A 24,475-nucleotide genomic window follows, 5' to 3' on the forward strand; every position below is an offset into this window, starting at 1 on the left:
GTCAAAAACTGAAATCCTTCACACTAAAATCAGGAGCAAGACAAGGATGCTCACTATCACCACTCTTGTTCAAAATAGTTTTGGAAACATTAGCTATGGCAATTAGACAAGAGAAAGAAACAAAAGGAATAAAGATAGGAAATGAAGAAGTCAAATTGTCATTATTTGCAGATGACATGATACCCTATATAGAAGACCCCAAGAACTCCGCTAAAAGTCTTCTAGACTTAATAACGAAATTCAGTCAAGTAGCTGGTTACACGGTCAACATGTAAAAATCAATAGCATTCCTCTACACAAATGATGGACTCACTGAGAGAGAAATAGGGCAAACAATTCCTTTTACAATAGCATCCAAAAAACTGAAATACCTAGGAATCAACCTAATGAAAGAAATCAAAGACCTCTTCTCTGAAAACTATGGCACTCTGAAAAGAGAGATTGAAGATGTTATCAGAAAATGGACAGACATCCCCGGCTCCTGGGTAGGAAGGATTAATATAGTGAAAAAGGCCATACTTCCAAAACTGCTATATAGATTTAATGCAATTCCAATTGAAATCCCAACAGCAAACTTCATGGACCTCGAGAAAACACTCCAAAAATTCATTTGGAACAAGAAGAGACCCAAAATATCAAAAGCAATTCAAGGTAACAGAGACATGGCAGGAGGTATTACAATCCCCAACCTGCAACTATACTACAAAGCTACTGTGATAAAACAGCATGGTACTGGCAAAGAAACAGACCTGAGGACCAGTGGAACAGATTAGAAGATGCAGAAACAATGCCAGACAAACTCAGCCATCTCATCTTTGACAAAGGAGCCAAACACCCTCACTGGAGGAAAGATAGCCTCTTTAATAAATGGTGCTGGAAAAATTGGGCTTCAACTTGCGGAAGATTAAAACTAGACCTGTATCTCTCACCATGCACTAAACTAAAATCAAAACGGATTAAAGATCTGAATATTAAAATAGTAACTCTGAACCAGTTGGAACAGAGGTTAGGTAGAACCCTTGAAGACATTGGTGTAGGAAAAGATTTTATGAACAAAACCTCAGTTGCCCGTGAACTAGCACAATCAACAAGTGGGATCTCTTCTTATTAAAAGGCTTCTGCACAGCAAGAGAAACCACCAGCAGTGTGAAGACACAACCCACAATGTGGGAAAAAATCTTCACCTGCTCTTCCTCAGACAAAGGTCTACTATCTTGAATCTATAAAGAACTTAAAAAGATCAGACCTCCCACATTAAACACCCAATCCGAAAATTGGCATCTGAAATGAACAGACATTTCTCAGACAAAGAAGTACAAATAGCAAATAAATACATGAAAAAATGTTCGACATCACTGGTCATTCAAGAGATGCAAATGAAAATAATGCTGAGATTCCACTTCACTCCAGAAAGAATGGCTGCTATCATGAAATCAAACAGTAACAAATGCTGGTGGGGCTGTGGGGAAAGAGGAACCCTGCTTCACTGCTGGTGGGAGTGTAGACTGGTGCAACCACTGTGGAAATCAGTATGGAGATACCTCAAAGACCTAGGACTGGAAGTCCCATTTGACCCCGCTATTCCACTGCTGGGCATCTCCCCCAAAGAATTAAAAGAATCATAGCACAGTGATATATGTGCGCCCATGTTCATAGCAGCACATTTTGTGATAGCTAAAACTTGGAAACAGCCCACATGCCCATGAAGTGGAGACCGGATAAAGAAAATGTGTTTTTTTTTTTAAATAAAATGGAGTACTACTCAGACATAAAAAATGAGAAATTTGAGATATTTATAGCTAAATGGATGCACAATGAGGCAATACTCTTAAGTGAAATAAATAGGACACACATGTATAAATACCAATAGTTTCTCTGGTGTGAGAAACTGAAAGTGTAATTAAGAACTAAAAGGTATAATAGATAATGTGAAATAGGAAGAAAAGGGGCAAAGGGGAAGGAAGTGGGAGGGGTAGGGGTAAGGAAAGTTGGGAATGGAATTAATATGAGAAAATGGAAAAATAGGCACAAAATCTTTGTAAATAGAGAGAAATGGAGGGGTTTGAAGGGAGGGTTGGGCAAGGGTGAAAAATAAGAACCAAGAGAGAGTATGTAAAGGTGCAAATTTCTAATGATGAATGTCATTATATTGTATACCTAAAATGTACCATGATTAGAATGAATAATCGATAATGGAATATAGGAAGAAAAGGTCCAAAGGGGTAGAGGTAGTAGGAGGGGCAGGGAAAAGGAAAGAAGGGAAAGGAAAAATGATGAGAAATGGAAAAAATGGAAATAAAGTCTTTGTAAATAGGGAAGGGTGACTGGCGTGAAGGGAGGGGTAGGAATGGGGAAAAAATAAGAACCAAGATACATTATGTAAAGTTACAAGTTCCCAATGAGAAATATAATTGTGTTCTATACCTAAAATGTACCAATAAAAGAATTAAAAAAAAAAAGAAAAAAGTGAATTGAACTATAAACCGGTGTTTTATACTGCATTGAAAGATTGCTGCATTCTCCTGGAAGGGTTGGGAGATGTGGCTGAGAAAGTACTTTGGAAAATACACAATCAAGATATCTTGTGGCATATTAAAAGAAAACTTTTATAGCAATGTAGGCTTTTATTTGGATTTTTTTAATCTCAGTTTATTCTTTGGAGTCTCCATTGTTACTGTCATTTGTTCATAAAGAGAGGGCAAATTTATCTGCTTGTTCAGTTTTTCAAATCTATTTTCCTAAATATAAACAAGACTATTTAAAGAATTGATATTTTTTCTTACCATCTGATACTAGGAAGATGAATTTGCACAGATTTCTCCCTGTATAACATTTTGCAATATTCTTAGTAGTTTTGTGATGACTCTAAGCTTTTACATCACATACATAACTTGTCTCTTGTGAAAATAAAGAAAACCATGATTTTCTTTCACAATGATAAAAAAAATCCAATTGGTCAATCTGGTCAGACTATATCAGTCTGTATGTACTAGAGAAACAGATGTAACACAAGGTATACAGATACATATGCATTTGAAAGACTGGCTTACACTGGCCACTCACAGAGTTGGATGAAGGAGTGCAGAGGGTCTGTCTGCACTGGAGATCAAAGGATTCAGTTGAAGGTCTGGAATTCACTGCACTGTCCTGTGTTAGTCTGTATAAGGAGGCAAATGGGTCTGCGATGGAAGGCTGAAGAGTCTATGCCAGAAGCCTGAAGGATCCACACTTGAAGCCAAAGAGCCTTCTCTGGAAGTCTGGGGATGATGTCCACGGTGAAGGCAAGAGAATGGAGCTCCCCCAAAGAAACAGAAGCAGATCCACCCTTCCTTATTTCCCCCATCCAGGGGACAAGCCACCTCAGGGGCAGTCTTCCACACCCTGGGATATGGAATTGTTGAGCCCATTTAGTTAGGCTGCTCTTAACTTCTCAAGTTGACATAATATAAGCTCTATCAGAAGACACCTTGATTTTTTAAGCATGCATATAATGTGAACCTATGCTGGTCATCTTGACTTAGCAGTAAGTTATGCTGGGAAATCACTTTGCTCTCATAATAGCCTATTTAAAATATGGAAAAAAGAAAACTCTAGAGTAATGGTCTGAATTCTTAATTACACTTTATCTACAATTGGAGAAAAATAAAAAATGTAAACTTTCATTTTAATCAGATATAAATAGGTACAGCAAACATAATTCTGAATCTAATCACTGTCTTTGAAAAATATTGCTAGTTATATACTAGTTCAAGGACAATTTATTTGCTTTCTACATGAAAAAATTTGGTAATTGCTGAATCACTTTTGTGCAATAAATATTACATCATACATTACATTCTATATTACAATTTTTTAGTAAATATCTTCTAAAATAAACTTAAGCTTTTTCAATCGTCCTTAAATCACCTGGTATCAGAGAGGAAAATTACAAATATCTTTAGCTTTGGATTTTCTATTCATGTCAACAGCTTGAAGCCTATAGCGTGACAGTTTACCTCGGAAAGTTCTGTTCCTAAGATTTGTCCATATCTTTGCTAAAACCTAATATTTATCACTTAACTTCTTTGTTATTTATGAAAATTTTAATTTCTGAACACTTGAGCATCTTATATATCATTTTATTGGATTTTAACCTCTTTATATTTTCCATAGACTTAATTTATACAACCAAAAGATGGCAGTGCTTCATCAACAATTCTTTTTCTATAACCTTAATATTTAATTTCATGATAGTCAAAATCTATCAAGTGCAATTTGTATATTTCAAGAGTAAAACTATATTCAATATTAACATCTCTCCAATAATTATTTTCATTTTTGAACTCTAAGTCATGACAGATTTCTTTTAAGACAGTATAAGAAAAAACAAGCCCTATAATCATTTCAAACAGGGTGTATTCTGAGTGGATATTCTTAATTATTTCCAGAGTACTTCTCTTACTTTTACTTGATTAATCGGCTATGAATCTCACTGAAGTCAGATCTTTGAAGACCAGTGGAGGAATTTTTCTATTGATACAGTGATGTTGATTCCACATGAAAGAGTGTAAACGCTGTATCCATGCTTTCCTTTGTGCCAAAGTGAACTTAAACCCTAGAACTCTCCATTAGCTCAAAAGTTTATGCTGCATGTCTAATAAAGCTGACACACAAGGATTCTAATTAATACACCATCAATGTATAAAAATAAATTTTCATGTATAATTTTACAGGTCTTAAAATGCCATTGAATTTCAAGTGTAGAGCAATAAATCCATCATTTTTCTCACTGCTTGTTTTATTAAATGCAAGTTTCTTTGACAATCTTTATTACATCCCCTACCTCTTGCTCAAAATACCACAATAATGCATTTTAATGTTTTAATTTAACATTGTTGGTAGTATGTTATAAATCACAAATGATTTCAACTCCATACAGCTACTTTCAACTTTAATATATAATCTCTAATTCACTTTCAAAATTTTTGCAAATATTTACTATGTTATTCAGTCTGGAAGGTTAATGTATGAATATTGCGTGTATTTTCCCAGATGCTCATTAACCAAAACACCCTTAACATTTTCAGTTTGCCTGAAGTATAGACAGTTTCCTTCCAATGTATAGGCCTTTGACTTCCCATTTTCTAGAATATTTATTTTATTGAATTGAAAATTCTAACTTATTATTATTTTGCTCTTGGAGGTTGTCTTCTTTAAGATTCTTGCCAGTTTACAACTCAGAGCTGTCTTTCCTTTGAAATGTAACAATCTAAAAAGAAAGAAGTTGTGCATATTGTGAGAGGGAGGCTAGGTGACTAATTAAGATAATTACCCAGGCTAAACACAGATTACCCAATCACACAGCCATCTTCTCCTATAAGGTCCCCTATACTTTGCTACCAGCTCACAGCAGTACTTAAAACATTTCCTACCTTTTGTCTCAACAGAGTTGATTTCAAATTTTCCTGATTGTAATTATCTTGACCCCATTACAATAGCTTGAAATTATTTGCTCTCATCTGTTTAGTTTCATCCACTGCAAATGTTCTTTGTGGAAATTGCTGGAAGAAAAGATGGCACAAAAATGTCATGGTGATTGTTCTTATCCAAGATGTGTTTGAGATAGAATAAGCTGGGGTTCATCTTTTGTTTTTGTTGTTGATTTTTCCTTATAAAAATCAAAGGGCTCTTGGCGCAGTATGAGCAATTTCAGGAGCTGAAAGCAACATCTTGGTAGTCCTTGATGATTTTTCCATTTCTAGCCCTAGTTTTCCTTAATTTTATATAATCATCTTTAAAAAAAAACAAAAAACAAAATGTGAGGTCAGCATTAGCAAATCGTGTCAGGGAAAATGTACAGTATTGCCTAACAAAATTTATCTCAAACTCAGGTAAGTGACAGGGATGTTACAGTGAAAAGCCAAACATAGACTGAAACAGTCTAGTTTTGTGGAGTCTGAAATTTATGTAAGCCAGCAATAATCTTGTAAAAGAGAACGTCATTTTGAATACAAAAGTTGCTGATGCTACTCCTGTTTCCTTCAAGTAGCCTCACACGAGGGAGAGGTCCTAAAATTTTAGCTGCTTTGTTTCTAATTTCACCCTTTCCTGCACTACAGCTACTTGAAACATTGCTGATAAAGAAGATGAGGGAAAACACACATACAGTGAATAGTGAATTTTAGGATTAAGAATATATAAAATCTTTCAGTATGACATAAGCAGAACCCAGAACTCAACACAGATCTCAAAGAAAAGCAGGAAAAAGATGAGCAAAAAATAATTAAAAATAATAATAATTACAACACTTATGTCAAGTGGTTGTTTCCCCTTTCTCCCCATTATTTTACATAATATGCTAGACAATTATGGTTTGAAGTAAGTTTGAGAAACCAGGGTGACCTGATTAAAATCCTAACTAGTGACAATTTTAAAGGAAAAAAACCTCATACATACGTATCTATGTATATATATATATATATATATATATATATATATATATATATTTGTGTGTGCATAAAAATATACTCTTGATAATATTCCTTTGTCTCCCATTCAAATCCAAGAGGAGCTTTATACCTCAATTTTCTTTTCCGTCTGCTTTTTATTAATTTAATAATTTATGGAGTCAATACTTGCAATAGTGACAACAGGACCACGTAAGACTTTACGGTTTCTTAATTTTTTTATGCTTTTGTTTTGCTTTGAGCGATATCAATAGGATGCTATGAGTGGAAAGTAAATGGATGGGCAGAAATAATCTATGTTTGTTATTGAACATAAGGAGAACTGAAACAGCAACCCGAGTCTTTAAACTAAATCCATGTTCTTCCTAAAGTCTCATTTTTATATTTTAATGATCCTTATCATGCTATTTCTTTATGTTCTGACCAAAGCTTTTCTAAGCTTCTTATGAAAAATTATTCATCTACTTTTAAAAAATTAATAAACTCAAGAGTTTGCATAACTTTCAAAGAGAGAGGATTATGTGAAGTAACTAAAATTGCATTTGGAAAAGTAAATTTTTCCTTCTCAGAGTTCTACTACCACTTTATCATGTGCAAAATTATAACTTTAAAGTAATAATTTGCATTTTCAAAATATGTTCATATATATTACTCTGTTATTGTAAAGGGCCAATGTACCCTAACTCAGTAAGAAAATCAGGATTGGGTATTTTTTCTGTTTTAGCTATTTATGTGCTTCTGTTCAACTAGGAGAGAAAAGGAATATTTGCCATTTTGCTTTATGGAATATTGTGGAGACATTACTGTCTTTGATGATTGATAAGTCATGTCTAAAAAAAGATACTTATATGGATGCACGATAGCTTTCTAAAGCATCCTTACACAATTAGTTTTAAGAGAATCAATTTCTACATTTTCAACTTTCACTTTTAAAAAAATCAATGTGTCTGAGAGTGAAGTCCTATATAGCCATGGAACTTTCCCTTTTTTTTGTCTCCACTGTTCTTCAATTTTACAAATTCTCTTTCCCTCTCTCTCTCTCTCTGTCTCTCTCTCTCTCTCTGTCTCTCTCTCTCTCTGTCTCTCTCTCTCTGTCTCTGTCTTCACACCCACACAATCTCCCAACATTCCTAAATTTTAACTCTGAAACATTCTCATAGGCATAAATATCTCTAGGCCATCAAACCAGGGAACATTTAAAAATATGAACTGGTTTAGCGAAAGCTTTTACAAATCACATTGATAATGGAAAGGAGAAAACTCCTCAGAGATAATGGAAATTAAAACCAAGGGATGGGCACAAATTCAGCAAAAGCTTTAATAGAAGCTTCACAATAAGGGTAGCAGTGACAGCACTGACAGATAGTGATCAAGCTGCTCCCTAACAAAAGAAGGGGGTCAACTAGCCAGCTTCATGGACTTCCTGAGATCTTCCAAGATTTGTTCATTTCCCTTTGGGTTAGCAGTATGAACTTTATAAGAAATCTCTTCTCTTGTTCTAAGGAGTTTCTTCCTTCTGGAAGATGCAGATGGGTGATTTTTCCTTCAGATGTCATGACACTATTTTGCTGTTCCAGTCCACTAGGTTCTTGTGATATGAATAGGGTCATAAAGAAGAGCATATTCTGTAGATTATTGGCAAGGTAGAATAGGGAAAAAGACATATGGTGCTACCTTGATTTGCACACTTCATTCTTTCCATGATTCTGGGGAAGATGGTAGACTTCATGTTCCTAGGGGAAGATGGCCATGTGCTTGTCAGCCAATGGAGCTCACAAAGGGAACCAAAATTTTGTCAAACGTTTCTGTTTACAAACTGAATTATTAATGAGTAGAAGCATTAGTGAACTGAGATATTACTTTCACCTTCAGTGAGTCACAGGTCATAGAAAAAGGCCAACAGTGCTCGCCTCAGCAGCACATATACTAGAAAAAGGCCAACAATCCTGTCTCTTGTGCCCAATAGACTCTATGTCTACTTTCACATGGTTTTCAAAGATATATTCATAAATAAATTAAGATGGTCTAATCAAGTCATTAGCTGCATATCATTAAGTTGATTTTTTTTTTTTTTTTTGGTACTGGGGATCGAACTCGGGTCCTTGCGCTTGGGCAGCAGGCGGCGAAACCACTGAGCTAAATCCCTGGCCCCAATTAAGCTGATTTTTGATAATTGTTTTTCTGTAAATTTGTTGCATAACCAAAGACTTTTAGCAAATTGGGTGGTATCACAATAAGAAAGCTTGTCAGTTTTTTTTTTACTTTTATAGATTAGATACTGACATCTATAAAAAGAGAAATAATAGCAAGGAGAATATTAAATTCAACTTCATTCTAGCAATAGGGGATATTCTTCCACAGATACAGGAAAAACTAGCAAGATGAGAAATCATCTCTTATTAAGTAAAGAATTCCCAACAAAATTTGATAGTACAAATAACTGAATATTGAATTTGTAAGTTATTTATGTGGCCCTGATTAATTAAGAAAAAAAATCAGGGAGGCTGATTGCACATTCCTGTAATCCCAGAATTTAAGAGGCTGAGTCAAGGATTATGGCTAGTTCCTAGCCAGCCCGGGCTCCATAGTGAGTTCAAGAGCAGTCTGAACTACAAATCAAGACCCTGTCTCAACAACCAAAAATAATTAAATGGGGAAAAAAGTTAAAATAAAGAAATAAATCTGGGATGATGAGAATACATGTGCTTTCAATTGACTCTGTAAATGTGTATAAATTCTTAATATTTCAAAATAAATATATATAAAGTTAATCACTAAAGAGAAATTCAAACTGCAAAAATAGAGTTATAGTAACACACATTTATGACTTCTCACAGTCCTCTTTTCTCAATTTAGTTTTGATTATGTAATCTTATTCCTTTTGTTCGAAGAATTCAATGATGGTTTGTTCAATAATTTAACATTCCTTCCACACTCCATACTATTCCATTTGCATATAAATATAATTTTATTATATATAATTTTTGAAGTTTGATACACTTCACATACAGATATAAAATGTATTTAATTAGTTATTTAAATAATATTAACAAATATAATTCTATGAACAAGTCAAAGAACATTAGGGAATACAAATTTGACTTATATATTTATTCTTATTTATTTTTTAGAGACTCACTAAGTAGCTATATTGTCCACCCTTGCTTCCTACTGGTCACCCTCCTGATACAGCCTATTGAAGACCTGGAATTATTTCTATTTGCTGTCATGCAGAACCAAAATTGCCCATGTTTTATATGGCAGTAATACTCTACTGTCATTTATTACATAATTCTTTTCATATTTAATGAGTAGAAATTTAAAAGTTAACATATTTTCTTGATTAATCTCTGATCAGCCTTTACGTTCATTTAATCGAAAGGAATGATGTAGTTCTTTTTCCTTATTCCTATTACCAATAATGATTCTGGTCATAGATTTCTAGTTTGAATAGATTCATGAACATTTTCCATTCATAAAGACCTATATATTGTGTTTCTGATTTCTTCCTCACAAAGTAGAAGTCCGTACTTAAATATGCTAGCCCCCTGTTTATTATGACTTTTTTTTCTTAAGTTCTTTTATTGGTACATTTAAGGTGTACAATTCATTTACATTTATCATTGTGTGTTTGTACCTGTACATGATGTATCTTGGTTCTTTTTTTCCCCCCATTACCTGTGGACCCTTCACCCCCTCCACCCCCTCCACCCTTCCCTATTTACATGGCCATCATTTCCATTTTTTTTCTTTTCTCACAGGTTTTCCTTTCCCTGCTTTCCTTTCCTCTTCCCCTCCCTTCATGCCTTGTTTGTATTTCTTTTATTTTTCTCCATTTACATTTTATTTTTTCTTCCTTTCTTGTATTGTTTCTTAAAGCAAAAGACAATTAAAAATCACATTAACAACTCATTTTCCAGGGATTATATGGTTCAAACATATTCATCAAATGAAATTAGTTTTCTATGATTTAAATATTTTCATAGAGTTTAAGTACAATACAACTTTTATTATTTCTTAAGGATAATTAAAGGTCTATCAGTGCAGCCTTACCTTTTCAGAATAAAATTGGATAAACTGCTATTCTTATGAATTTTGATTTGATCTCATATCCTCAGTATATGTAGGTAGAAAGATAGCCACACATATTTTGATTTTGTGTTTTATCAAAATTTTTGATGTTTAAGTAAGCTTTTAAATATCACTTGTAGAGCATATGTTGAGGATAATAAATATTTCTCAAGTTTGTAATACTGTCACAATCATTGAGTCTCCAAAACAAATCAAAAACTATATAGATATATTGAATATTTGTCTTACCTATGGGATAGTGCCTGTACTGAGTAAAGCTATCTTATTGCCAACAGTGTCCTGGAAATAAGAGGGATACTGGCTAAAAGCAAAGTTTTTTGCTAAGTGGTAGAGAGGGAATTTCGATTGTAAACTGGCAGGCTTACAGAAGTCTAGACTTCGTTGACAATCCTGCAAAATGGGAGAAGAATAATTCAAGTGTAATAAAATTCAATATTTTAAGAAAAAATTGTTCAGCTTAAAAAAAGTATAAAAATCATTTGAAAACAACTAGCTACAAATATTTAGCTGTCAAACTTCAATAGTGTACTAGTGTCCAGAGATTAAAAAAATAAACCATCAAATTTATATAGGTTTATATATAAAGTACATGGTTAAGTCAGGTGCTCACATAATGTCAAGAAATCCACAATAATTTTAGTAAAAGCATAAGCACGAGTGATTAATTTCAAACTGATTGAAAGGAAATCCATCAGAGTATTAGTATCTAATACAAGCAATACCATTAGATATTATGAAAATGGTATTATTTCAAATATTGAGGGCCGGGGGTTTATCTCAGTGGCGCTGCACCTGCCTCGCAAGTACAAGGTTCTCAGTTGGATCCCAGGTACTGAAATAAAAAATAAAATAAAATAAAAATAAAGTATCAAGCATAAAGGAAATAGTTTCCAATTATTTCCTTAAATATTAACCAAGTATAAACAAATAATCCCATAAATCTATTGCTTTTATATCTGCAAAACAAGAATTATTTATTCACCATTATTTTGAAATAAATCTCTTGGAAATACTAATAAAATTCATCCTTTGGATTGCACAATTCCCACGGAGTTTAGATTGTTCAGGTTTTCCAAATAAATACTATGTTTAAAAATCTATTTTATGAGGAACCAAGATATTTATTAGATTACAGATAAGTACAAATAGCCAAATTTCTGCTGTGGTGATATATTTATATTGAATTCAATCATCAATCGTTTTGTTCTATTTGTATTTTTTTACTATCTCCATAATGACTGTGATAATTAGACTAGTATAACGTTATTTGATAACTGCATCTTCTATGAAATAAAAACATTGAAGTGAAGCAAAGGATAAAAGCTAAGATGGTTACCTATTTTATTCACATAGAGGACCAATTTTAAGAGCTTTTGTTATATTTTATGTTTATTTGTTTTAATTAAGTAATACAGCTAGAAATGTGACTGACCTCACAAAGTTTCAGTACCATTTTGTATCACTATATGATTGTTTGTTTGTTTGTTTCCAGTACCAGGAATTGAACCTAGGACCTTGGTCTTGCCAGGCAGGAGAAGAGTCACTGAGCTACATCCCCAGCCCCAACTATATGTTTTTAAATCCTACACTCACTTAACTACTCCTGATATTAAGCTTCAAGAGTAACATCCCTATGTTAAGTAACAACTTGGTTTTTTTTATTACACTTGGAACCAATTACTCTTTTTGTGATTGCCACTCAGAAATGTTCCTCATATCCATTAACACTTTTTAATAATATAACTACAGGACTGTCTTCCCATCATGTTATCTGCATAATCCATTACCCATTAAATGTGCCTGGCTTCAGGGTATACACAAAAATGAGCAAGGCAGACATTCAGCACTGCTCTCACAGAGTAAAGGGTTACTAAGAAACTGTCACACTAAAGAAGTAATTATGTGCTATTTACTAGCCTTGTTGACTTGGACAAGTTACTACAATCAGAGTCTAAAACTTTGTATGAATACGAGGGTAATAACATGGTGGAATCTACCTCATGGGGCTGTTGTAATGATTAAAAGAGCTAATGAATGCCTGACATATAGGCACAGCTCACTAAATATTAGTTGCCAAGTTCTCATCCTTATATGCCCTTCTTTTAATAAAAAGACTTTGGGATCCAAAAACAAATGAAAAAAAATTTAAATCAAGAGAAGGCTTTCTAAAGAAATGAGACTAAAGTTGAGATTTAATGGTAGAATTAGATGACAGCATAATTTTGGAATACATTAGGCTGTGGAGGTTTTATAATTGAAGACTATGGGGCATAAAAGAATATGGAAAGATCAGAGAAGAACAAAAAAGTCCACAAAAGAAAGCAAGACAGAAAGTAGTAAAATCTGACTGTAATATCAGAGCATAGCCATGCGAGATCTTAATTACCTGCCTATCAAGCAAGACCTAGTATCTCACCCAAGAGAAGAATAATATTTTATAACAAGATTCTTTCTAAGAGATACGATCACACCTTTGTTTTAAAATTTGCCTTCAGCACTCTTTGAATTCAAACATAGCCCACATGAAGCTTGCTGTACTTTTGGCAATGGGTTGCTACACTGGAAACAAGGCATTAGTATTGGGTACCGCCTTTTTATGCTCTTTTCTGAAGAAGATGAAAATTAAAATTCCAACACTGTATGAAGTCTTTAGGAATGTTGTGAACTTGGACTCCTTTAGTATGACTTTTTTTGGCAGTCACTTTAGCTGGGTAAGTGGCAAAAGCAACTTTGTCTCTAGTACCCTCCTTTGACTGTGTCAATAATCAGATTAAGAAAAGGTGATGTGATCTGAGGGACATATTTTGGGTGGAAAGGCAAACAATATATGATCAATAGCATGGATAATTAGTTCCATGGCTAAGCTGAAATAATGTTTTAAAGTGAACTGCATACAAAATTTCTGAGCAAAAATAACAATTGATGCTATCACTCAGTTCCATAAATATTTTCCTCACATATCTTTTTGGTTTAAACTCAATCACACTGCCTTTATGTTCTCAAATTACTATTATGAGTAGGAAGAAGGTATAGGGAGGAATTTTGTCATTTGATGCAAATATGGATGGATGTAATGTTCTATAAAAATACTGTCTCCATTGTTAAGAATTTCCTTAAAAATATTTCACAAATAAGTATATCAAAAAAGTTTTCTGAAATCACTATTTTCATATTCATATTTTTCTTCCTAATTAGACTGTAACATGACAGCTATTATAAACATAGGAGTGTGCCCTTTTATTTTTGGCTGATTTATTTTTCACTGATTTTGAAAATCAGTATTCTCTGAATTGCTGACACATGTATGTTACTAAGGGATTGTATACAATCATATGTGCCCCTTCATTGTTATCTTTTATTACAAATTCAGAATGTTTTAATGTATTTCCATTTAATTGTCCCCTCCTGACTTTCTACATTTCTTGCTGAGTATTAACCCAGAGCCTCACACATGCTTGGCACACACTGTGAGCCCTGCAAAGAATTTTATCTTAATGCTAGACAACATATATTCAAAAGACCATCATTTTTCTCTTTAAAAATCACACAAAATATGTATGACTATCTACATGTCTTGTGACCATATCTTAAAGTATGTATGAAATAATTTTAAACTAGTTATTAAAGGAAAGTAGTAGGAGACTGCATATACATTTGAAATTCCATTTTTAACCTTATACTGCACAGAGCTTATATTAAACATGAAATTTCAAATTTTGATATATGTTTATTTGGCAGTGTATCCATCAGCACTACATGTTGATTGAATATTTATTTATATAACTTTAATGTAACATTTATTTATGACATTTATAACATTTTTATACATTTTATTTTTATGTAAAAGATATTGTATAACAATTTTTCATTTGATTTTCACTGTACTACATTCTAACTCTATTGTGTTATTAATATATCTAGTGATTTAAATTGTAATTTGTACATAATGTTCAATAGAAAAAATAGATGTCTATTATTTACCAATTTTCCATTTTGTTGTGGTCATTGAGTGTGTATCTGGTTTCGTTAGTTTGCAAATAATATAGCATGGTTTTGTTGTTGGTTTCCCAGTTCTTCATATGCAAGTATTTGTTAAGGCTGCACAATTTGATGCTTCATTCTTTATTTCAAAACCACAATCATTTTTCAGTCTTAGTAGATTCTGGTAAATTGATCCTAAAACTCATGCACAGCTGTACAATAATCAGGAATATGAGAGAATTATTGACTGAACATTTTTGATGATAGTACCTGTCAGAGCTTCTATAAAGACATTCTGAGATTAAATTTATATCTCTTATTTTTAGCATATAGCGTTACAGTCCACTTTACTGTTCTAAAAAAATATTTTCCTAGAGTTAGAATAGTCACTTTGATACATGTATATATCTTTATCGATATCTAGATCTATATGCATATATAGTGTGTTTGAGTGTGTATGAGTGAATGTGTGTGTATGTGTGTGTGTGTGAGAGAGAGAGAGAGAGAGAGGAGAGACAGAGACAGAGAGTCAGAGAGACCGAGAGAGGAAATTTGGCCCAAAATATTTGCTTGATATCTCTTTGAAATAATTTCTAATAACTTGAATATCAGTCTTCAACTCATGTTTCTCACTTTACAAATTTATATCATGTGTTTTTCCTGCTTTTTTACTTTTAATTGGAATTTTGTTTGGGAGTATGTTGAATTGATTAAATAACTCCGTTGGTTCAAATATGTGTCCTTTTCATGTTATAATTTTTCATATGTTTATGACTTCTACATTCTCTATTTTCATTTTGAATTATATTGCTAAATTTAGATTTAAATAAAATTTTTGCAATTATAATCATGGCTTTTATTTGAATATGTATACTATGTTTTCACAAAAGGTATGTAGAAATTGTATTGTTTTCATTATTTATCGATATTTTTTCTGTCCAATCAACCTTGTGGAACCTTGAACATTTTTAAATATAAATTTTTGCTGGTAGCTTTATTTGTATTTGTAAATGTACCCTTGTATCTTCTGAAAACAACAATTATTTTAACTCTTTGTTTCCTGTCTTTATTTACTTTCTAGTTTACTACTCTATTGAACAACTGTTGTAGAATTACATTGTAGAGTAAATCTTTTATGATTAAATATTTTTGGACAGACTTTTCCAAATTCAATTTTACATTTAACTCACTGGTTATTTATTTGTGTTATTATTTTATCCATTAATTTAGTCAAATTATTTCAACTTTTCTAAATTGCATTTTGTTTTCTCCCAGGGGAAAAGTTGCATATTCCATTTACAGTATAGAATATTAATTTTTACTTTGCATGCAAAAATTAAACAACATTAAGATAGTCAATAAAAAAATTTAAAAAAGATAGTCAATGATTATTATTTTGCTGACAAAGGAAATTGCACTGCTCTCATAAATCCAAATTTTCATTTGATATTGTTTTTAACAGCAACTATAATAAATCTCTTATTTTTATGAAGAATTTTTTATACTTTTTGTTTTTAAAATAGCTTTGTGGAGGTATAATTCATATAAAATAAGATATATATATATATATATATATCTTTTGATAAATTTGATATATGGGTACACCTGTGGAATCATTTTCCTAATCGCGGTAGTGAACATATTTATCACACTCAAAGCTATTCTCCTGTCTTTTGATATCTCCCTCCTTACACCTCTCCTTTCTTAAGTCCTCATTCTTAGGTAACATTGATCCTCTTAATACCATTATATATTTATTTACATTTACTATAACTTTATAAAAATGTAATGATATACAGTGCACATTTAAAAGAATCTATATTCTTTCACTATGTAACATTTTAAGTTCAAAGTGGATCATTTTGATTCAGTAATTGATATACAAGTATTTTTCATTTAAAAATATTCTGTAACACTTTTCCTTCTTAAATTGAATTTTCTTGATTAATATACCTACTAGATTTTTGTGTACAGTAAATATCTTTAAAATTATTATCCCAAATAATTTGTGCAAATACATTTGGAAAATAATTGTTTTTATGCATAAATTTTATATACATGTTAGTTGACTCAAATAACAATTTTAGTTCCTTCTATAAGTCAGACATTTTTGTACGTATATAGACTATAATACTGAAATAGACAAATTGACTTTAAAGAGTTTACAATCAATTTAAACTTGATTCAAAAATTATTAGTACAGTCGATTCTGTGCCTGATGGGTGTTTTTAGAAAAAGGAGTGGAAACAGGGGAGAAGTGCCAGATGATGATGATGATGGAATGAAGATGATGAGGAGAGGGATACCTAATCTATAAAGTGGCCTGTGAGGAAACTCCTGGTGATTGGAAGGATTAACATATGCAGGTATCAAAAAAACACAAAGTATGCCAGGGATGATGCATAGTAACAAGAAAAGTTCTCAGCCATGAAGGAGTAAGTGAAGGTTGTAAGCCAAACTTCCTGTCACATACCCCTCATCCCAGCACTGAGGGAGGCCAAGGAAATAGGATTGCAAATTTGAGCCCAGCCTTGGTACCATAGTGAAACCCTGTCTCAAAACAACAACAACAACAAAATAGAAAAAGGCTGGGATGTTGCTCAGTGGTAAGAGTACCTCTGGCTTCCATCTTCAGAACCATATTTAAAAAGAACAGTTAGATTAGTGTGATGAAATTACGTGAGTAGAAGAGAAAGTAGAATGGAGGACAGAGCAGCACAAGTTATAAAAGTTGATCCTAAAATCACATTAACTTGTGAGATCTTCTAGGCCTTGTTCAGTGAGTAAAGTCTTTGCTTTCTAAAGGAATGGGGTGAAAAATTAGATAGTATTGAATAGTGAAGTGAAATGACCAGAATTTCATCCTGAAAATTATTTTGGTTTGCATATTTATATTTCACGGAGTAAGGAAAACATGTAAGGAGATGTGAAAAACAGATGCTCGGAGGTATAATTCTGACTCAGATAAATCAATGTTGGATCAGAGCTGGAAGAGATATGAACAATGTAGTAAGCTGTGAAGGCAAACAAATGGATAAGAATATCCAATAAGGGTGTATGAACAGAAAAGAAAAAAGTTGGTGTCAGGATCCAAAGAAACTTTAATAATTATAGGGAAATGATGGAGGTAGTGTTTATAAATGAGTTAGGAAGGATGTTTGTATATCATTCTAATGACATCTCTGCTATTGTCTAAGTTCTCTTTATCTCCTCTCGGTAAGTGTGAGTGTGTGTGCTCTAACTTTCCTCTTAAACATTCAAGATTTCCATATTCACTCTTAATTTTCCATTCCAGGTTTTCAGGCTTCCTGATATGTAGGAATTACTGCTATCACAACTCCTCAATTACTATTCATGACCCCAAGTTCCAGCCCCATCTCTAACTTTAAGACTCATTCCAAAATGTTCATATTTGGTTTCTTAATACACTGGACATTTTAAAACACTTGTAAATATTATCCCCTTTGTTTGTTCTAGAATATTAGATTTTAGATGGTTTATTCCAAAGACATAACTACTATTTATCAATTTTCTTTACAATTCATTTTGCTTTGCCCATTCATAAGATTAAATTTTATTTTTTATTTTTTCAAAATACACCACAATCATATTTCAAAACAAGAACCTGGGGTTCTTTTAAATCTTATCTTATCTCATAAATTTAATTCATAGTTAACTTTGTTGTATCATATCTTTTCCTATTTTTTTGAGACAAGTCCTCACTATTTCAGGCTGGCCTTGAACTCACTATGTAGCCCAGGCTGGCCTCGAACTCAGTGATTCTCCTCCCTCGGCCTCCTTAGTGCTGGGATTACAAGTGGGACCCACCATACCTGGCTTTGTATCCTACCTTTGATCTAATTATTCTGTCCTTTTATTTTCAACCTTAACACACATTTGTTCAAGGAAGATGTGTTTATAGTTTGTATTATGAACCAGTGATTATTTGATTCTTGTTTTTCCTTTTTTTAATTCCATTAAGTTTATTGATACATTTTAGGTATACATTATGATCACAGTCATCTTTGGGAATTTGTACCTGTACATGATATATCTTGGTTCCTGTTTTTTCCCTATTCCCATTTCTTCCCTTCCACCTGTCCACCCTCCCCATTTACAAAAAATTCGTTTCTGTTTTTTCCTTCTTTTCTTATATTTTTTCCTTCCCTTCTTTCCTTTTCCTCACTGTCCTCTCTATTTCCCCTTCTCTTTTGTGTTTTTGTTAATAAAATGGAGTACTACTCAGTCATAAAGAATGAGAAACTAGAGACATTTATAGCTAAATGGATGCACATTGAGGCCATACTCTTAAATTAAATATAAAGGACACACATGTAAATATCGAATACTTTCTCTGGTGTGAGAAGCTGCAAGAGTAAATGAGGACCAAAATGTATAATAGATAATGTAAAATGGGATTATTTGATTCTTAACAAGATGCTATGTGGAAAAAATATTGTCTTCTTTAAAAGAGAAAAGAAAGGGCCAGGGATTTAGCTCAGTGATGTCGCCCCCTGCTGTGCAAGCTCAAAGACCCAAGTTTGATAGCCAGTACCAAAAGAAAAGAAAAGAAAAGAAAAAAGAGTAAAAGAATCTAAGATTAGGAAGTGGATTAACAAATAGATACATTTCTTAATTGAAGAATGCTTTCAGAATACTTTGTGAATTGTCAAGAGTCCCACACTGTATGTAACATTTTAAAAATCCTCCTTTTTTGTGGGGGGGGTGGTATTTGGGATCAAACTGGGGTCCTTGGGCTTGCGAGGCAGGCGGTGGAACCACTGAACTAAATCCCTGGCCCCCCAAAATCCTCTGTCTTTATGAGAATCTCATATGTAAATGATTCTGCTCAGAGCACATTGTGAATCTTTGAATGCCAAAATGTATTGCAAGAGCTTCAGATTTGTGGTTCCTTCAGATAGGCTTCCTCTTAAACTTCTTAATATGCTGAATCTAATTTTAAATCTGATTGTTTACTTCCAATATTTGAAGTACTCAGTGGCTTTCTACTGCTTTTCAGATAAAGCTCAAATCCTATGTGATGCAGACTTTGATTCTTTTTCTCATTTCTGTTCAATGCTTTCTTAAGCATTCTGAACTTCAGACAGGAACTCTGTTTTCTTTACATTTTCGCAACATTCATGTCCTTTCTCTGCTCCTAAACAGACGTCTCTCTCTTTCTTTGTAAGCTAAGTGCTTTTCTTTACTGCATGTCTCCTCATTCTTGGCCATATTTCCTATCTGATTCCACTGGCAGCACTTACGATTGGATGGTGCTTTTCTGTTGTGCTATCATAACTTCCAAGCATCAATTGTACTTTTGTCAAAAATTCTAGAATGTCATAATATTAATGTGTCTTTTTCTTGAATGAGATTAATTTCCTAATGGAGAGCCTGGTACCTATGTGGAAGAAATAGAGTGAATAAATTGAAAAGTACTTGCATAATTTTGTGTTTATCTAAAAATGTAGGTGATCATTTTCTGCTATGAATTTAATACTCTCACTTTTTTATGAAAAATTGCTCCTGTTAATATTTTCTCGGCTACTTTCCAACTCCAATTTTTCTTTTGGTAAAATTAGACTTAGAATAATGTAGTTAAAAGAAATTTAATACATAAATTTGTTCCCATTTTCATTTAGTTAGTGCAGTGCACTAAGTAGTTCTTCGTTAAAATAAATGTGTATTGAGATTTATTCCCTCTCCTCTTACATATTACTGCTCATCTGAAGAGCATATGTGATGATTTGATATTTAATTCTAGTAAAATTTCATCTTTGCTGTTTAATATGATTACCTCATGTATGATTATATATGTCACTTTTATCTTGCAGATGGTGCATATTAAAAAAAAGTTAATCTAAGGAGCCATTAGCAGATCGTATTTTACTTTATTTGAAGAATTATAAACGAAATTTAATTGATAATGTTTGTACTTTTATAATTAGAAATTTTAAAAAGAAATTGAAGTTCATAGGTGAAAATGAAGTTGTATAAAGTAAATTATACAGTTGTTTTATACACATCTCTCTGTATAATATTGAGGATAATATAATTTGAAAAACAAGGTTTATGATTAGATGTCTTAGTTTCCAAACATATGCATTTCTCTAAAGAAACTCAATTTCTAGGCAGGCAGTGATACCATATAATTGTATAACTTGTCTATTCTAATCTAAAAGATGCATAGATTATTATTGGCTACATGCCATTTTAAAATGTTCCTCAATAATGGCTTGTGGAAATTCAGTTAATTAGTGGACACTAAGTTAAATGTTATTAAGTCCTGAAGACATCTAGATAGTTTAATAATGCTGATTAAATTATTATAATAGTACATCTATGATTCTAATAAATCTTCAATAATAATTTCTTATATTTTAATAAAAATAGATGATATATTTTACAAATGAAAACAAAAATTGCAATTATAAATCAATGAACTTAGTAGGCAGGAATGATGAAAGAGAATAGGCATAAACAATTTTGCCTTTCAAAGTAAAATATTCTCTGCATTTAAGCATATTATTTTTGAAAATATTTTAATAAATTAAAGTGGTTTTTAGATAGTTTTAAAGTGTTAAATTATACATTGTTACAAAATGTTTAAATCATTTAAAATATAAAGCAAAACGCACTTTATCAGTTGTATATTCTAAATATTTTCAACGATTTTTTAAATATTGGAAATAAGGATATCTGGAGCTCAAATGAAATACCTAAAAATATTTTAGTATTTTTATTTTTATTTAGTATTTTTAAGCACATTACTTGTTATGTGGAATTTGACCAATGTATAAATTTAACTACTGGTTAGTGGCTGGGTGGACAGACAGGTGGTAGAAAACTGCTCAGCAGTAAAGTGGACAGAACAAATAGATGGAGCACAATGAGGAATCTCAAATGGATCCTGCTGTGTGGTCCATAGTGATCCCATAAGGCTGTATAATTTGGGAATCTACTTTTATGACATTTTACAAAAGGAAAAATGATCGGTACAAACAAGCTGATCAGTGCTTGCTTTGACAGCACACATACTAAAATTGGAAAAAAACAGAGAAAATTAGCATGGGCCCTGCTGGAGTACACCATGTGTGGTAGTTACTTTTCTCTCATTCCTGAGACAAAATACCTCATGCCCAAGGTTAAAGGGGAAGGTTTAGTGGGCTTACAGTTCTTAAAGGTTTCAGTCCATAAATGGCTGGTTCCAGGGCAGAGTGGCTTGGCAGAGGACCAGCAGTTTATGGCTGCCAGAAGGTTGGAAAGCAATGACAGTGTATTCCTGTCCTTTTTATTTTATTCAGACTACTTATGGCAAGTAGCACTCATGCCCTTAAACCCAGTGCTTTCAGGCCTAACTTCACCATGCACCAATCACACACTTTAGCTTCAGCCAACTCTGGAAAAGCATGATGTTTTGGGGGAATATTTAAACACAAGCCATAACACCATTTAAATTCATGAAATGTTCCATTTTAAAAACAAACAAAAGCAAGCGTAGCAATGATTTCCCTAGGGAGAGGAAGTGGGGATGTATTGACTACAGGCAGGCCTCAATGAAAAAATGAGAATTGACATAATTATTCTGTGTTTTGATTATGATGACGTTTATGAGGATTTCATGTGTATACAAACTCATAAGTTTGTTCATGGAAGAGAATATTTTATTACACATGTTTTTAAAAATGATTTAAAAGAGTACTCTCCTTATATACACATTATTTAATTTTGTTTACTTGCATTGATAATAACCATATACTGATAATAATCATATACTTCCACTATTTTTTAAGCTACAGTTTCTAGATCAATTTAATAGGACTTTCTCCATATATATGTTTCCCTGAAAATAATAACTATGTACTCAGTATACTTTCATAGAAATGAATTAAAATTTGGAGATTATTTTTCATATATTGTTATGTAAGAAGAGGACTAACATTCACTACTTTAAATGTCTAGTCATACTAAAGTGTCATATATATTGAAGATAGATTTATTTTCATGATGAATGAATTAATATTCTCATATTTTAAGTTTCTTCTAATTATGTAATATCTTTCCAACCTGGATCAATGAACTAAGTTTCCATTCTAAAGAGAAAACTGTGTGAATAATTTTATATAAATGTATCATTCTCTTAATTATATGTCATATTAGTCTTGTATATTTTTTGAAAAATTGTATTCTCATTGAGCTATCTGCTATTTATCGTGTCAGAACTTTTTTCCAAAAAGAGTATGTATATTGTATACTATTAAATAACAGAATAATTGAAAGGAACTATTTCTCATTGCTTGTTTCCTGTAAGGGAACACTTTAGCTATACTGAAGCTCTTGGTAGAATCTTGATAGAACCAATCCTAAAACTTGGTTGATCTACAACCAAGTTGTCTCACCCCAGGGCTTGAGTACTGACACATTATGGTTAGTTCATGTACTATATAATTTTTCAATATGTATGTTTAAGAAATGACTCCATGTCAGGCACAGTTCTACATCATGGAAATGTATGATTAATAAGTTTGAACTCCACTGTCAAAGTCCAGGAAAAAGACCTACAAAAGAACCTAGTACCTGTGAAATAAGTACATATATTATATGAGAACATATAAAAATGGGAGGATCATCTAATCCTCAAGGTTTAGAGGGGATTTTGGAGACATAGCGAATAATTTGGATTTTGAAGGATGGCTCTATTTTCACTATGATGATGTAGCATGTGAAATGATGGGACAAAAGAACAAACTGAGAAAAGCTATAGAAGCATATGAAATATAAACAGTTTGAACCATTTTCACATGACCTAAGGCAAAAGAAAATATGGTCATATTTGTCAGCTAAAAAACACTGAAAAATCAAGCCATAGTTTGAATGTTGGTTTACAAGGAAATGAAATTTATTTTCATTGCTACAAAGATCTTCTTGATCTTTACCTTAAATTTTGGTTGTAAAAAGCATGAAGTAGAACATGGCCCATTTAATGGTAGAGATGGTATATATATTTGTGATTTTCTACAAAATATTTTGTAATTTTCATTTTTATTAGTACATGTTTTCAGTTCATTCAATTTTCAGTCATCTTAGGGAGTAATTACATGTACATGCCACGTAAGTCCCTTCCCTCCTCTTCCCTCCTTCTCCCTCCAATTCCCCTATCCCACTTTTCATTCTTGTTAATATTATTAATCTTAGCTCATTTTATCACATACAGTGTTTACGTTAATTTGAACTTTTAGGTTCCTCTACATGGCATATCTTTTGTTTTCTTATTTCTCCTTCCCCTCCTTCTCATTCCTTGCCCTTGTTACCTTGGACCACTACCCTATTGCAAGAGCTCTGTCCAGTTGTCCCTTTCGATCCATCCTTTATCAGTTTCTTTGTTTGTTCTTTGCCTCACTCAAATGAGAGAGACTATACAGTATTTAAGCTTTTGTTCATTTTACTCAACATTATATTTTCCAGGTGCATTCATTTTCCTACAAATATATCAAATCTGTCATTATTATAGCAGAATAGTGTTTTATTATAGTATACATACCTAATTTTCTCTATCTAATTATCTGTTAATAGATATATAGGCTCTTTCCAGGATTTAGCTATTACAAGTTTTTCTGCTATAAACATTAGTGTGCATGTGTTGCTGTAGTATGGAGTCTTACACTCTTTGGGGAACATACCTAGAATGGGGATCATTAGGTCATATGGAATCTCTAATTTCAGTTCTTTGAGAAATCTCCATACTGATTTCCATAATGGTTGTACTAGGTTACATTCCCACCAACAATAAAGAAGAGTTCCTTTTTCACCACAGCCTTTTATTTTTTGATTTCTTAATGATCCCAATTCCTTCTGGGGTAAGATCATACCTTAGCATTGCTTCATTTTGCATTTCTCTAATGGTCAGAGATGTTGAGCATTTTATCATGTATTTGTTGACAATTTGTATTTTTTCC

The 24,475-nt window shown here is 32.5% G+C and overlaps 1 non-coding gene across 1 annotated transcript; it reads left to right on the plus strand.

Annotated features, from left to right (window-relative positions):
• The first annotated feature begins 21,532 nt into the window (after positions 1–21,532).
• On the plus strand, positions 21,533–21,639 carry LOC147825087 (U6 spliceosomal RNA). The gene has a single exon (XR_015441428.1). It is a non-coding gene; the product is annotated as a U6 spliceosomal RNA (small nuclear RNA).
• Positions 21,640–24,475: the final 2,836 nt, after the last annotated feature.

Source organism: Heterocephalus glaber, unplaced genomic scaffold, assembly GCF_053883595.1.
Source record: "Heterocephalus glaber isolate CG9 unplaced genomic scaffold, H.glaber_assembly_v1.0 deba00001509, whole genome shotgun sequence".
Taxonomy (NCBI): domain Eukaryota; kingdom Metazoa; phylum Chordata; class Mammalia; order Rodentia; family Bathyergidae; genus Heterocephalus; species Heterocephalus glaber.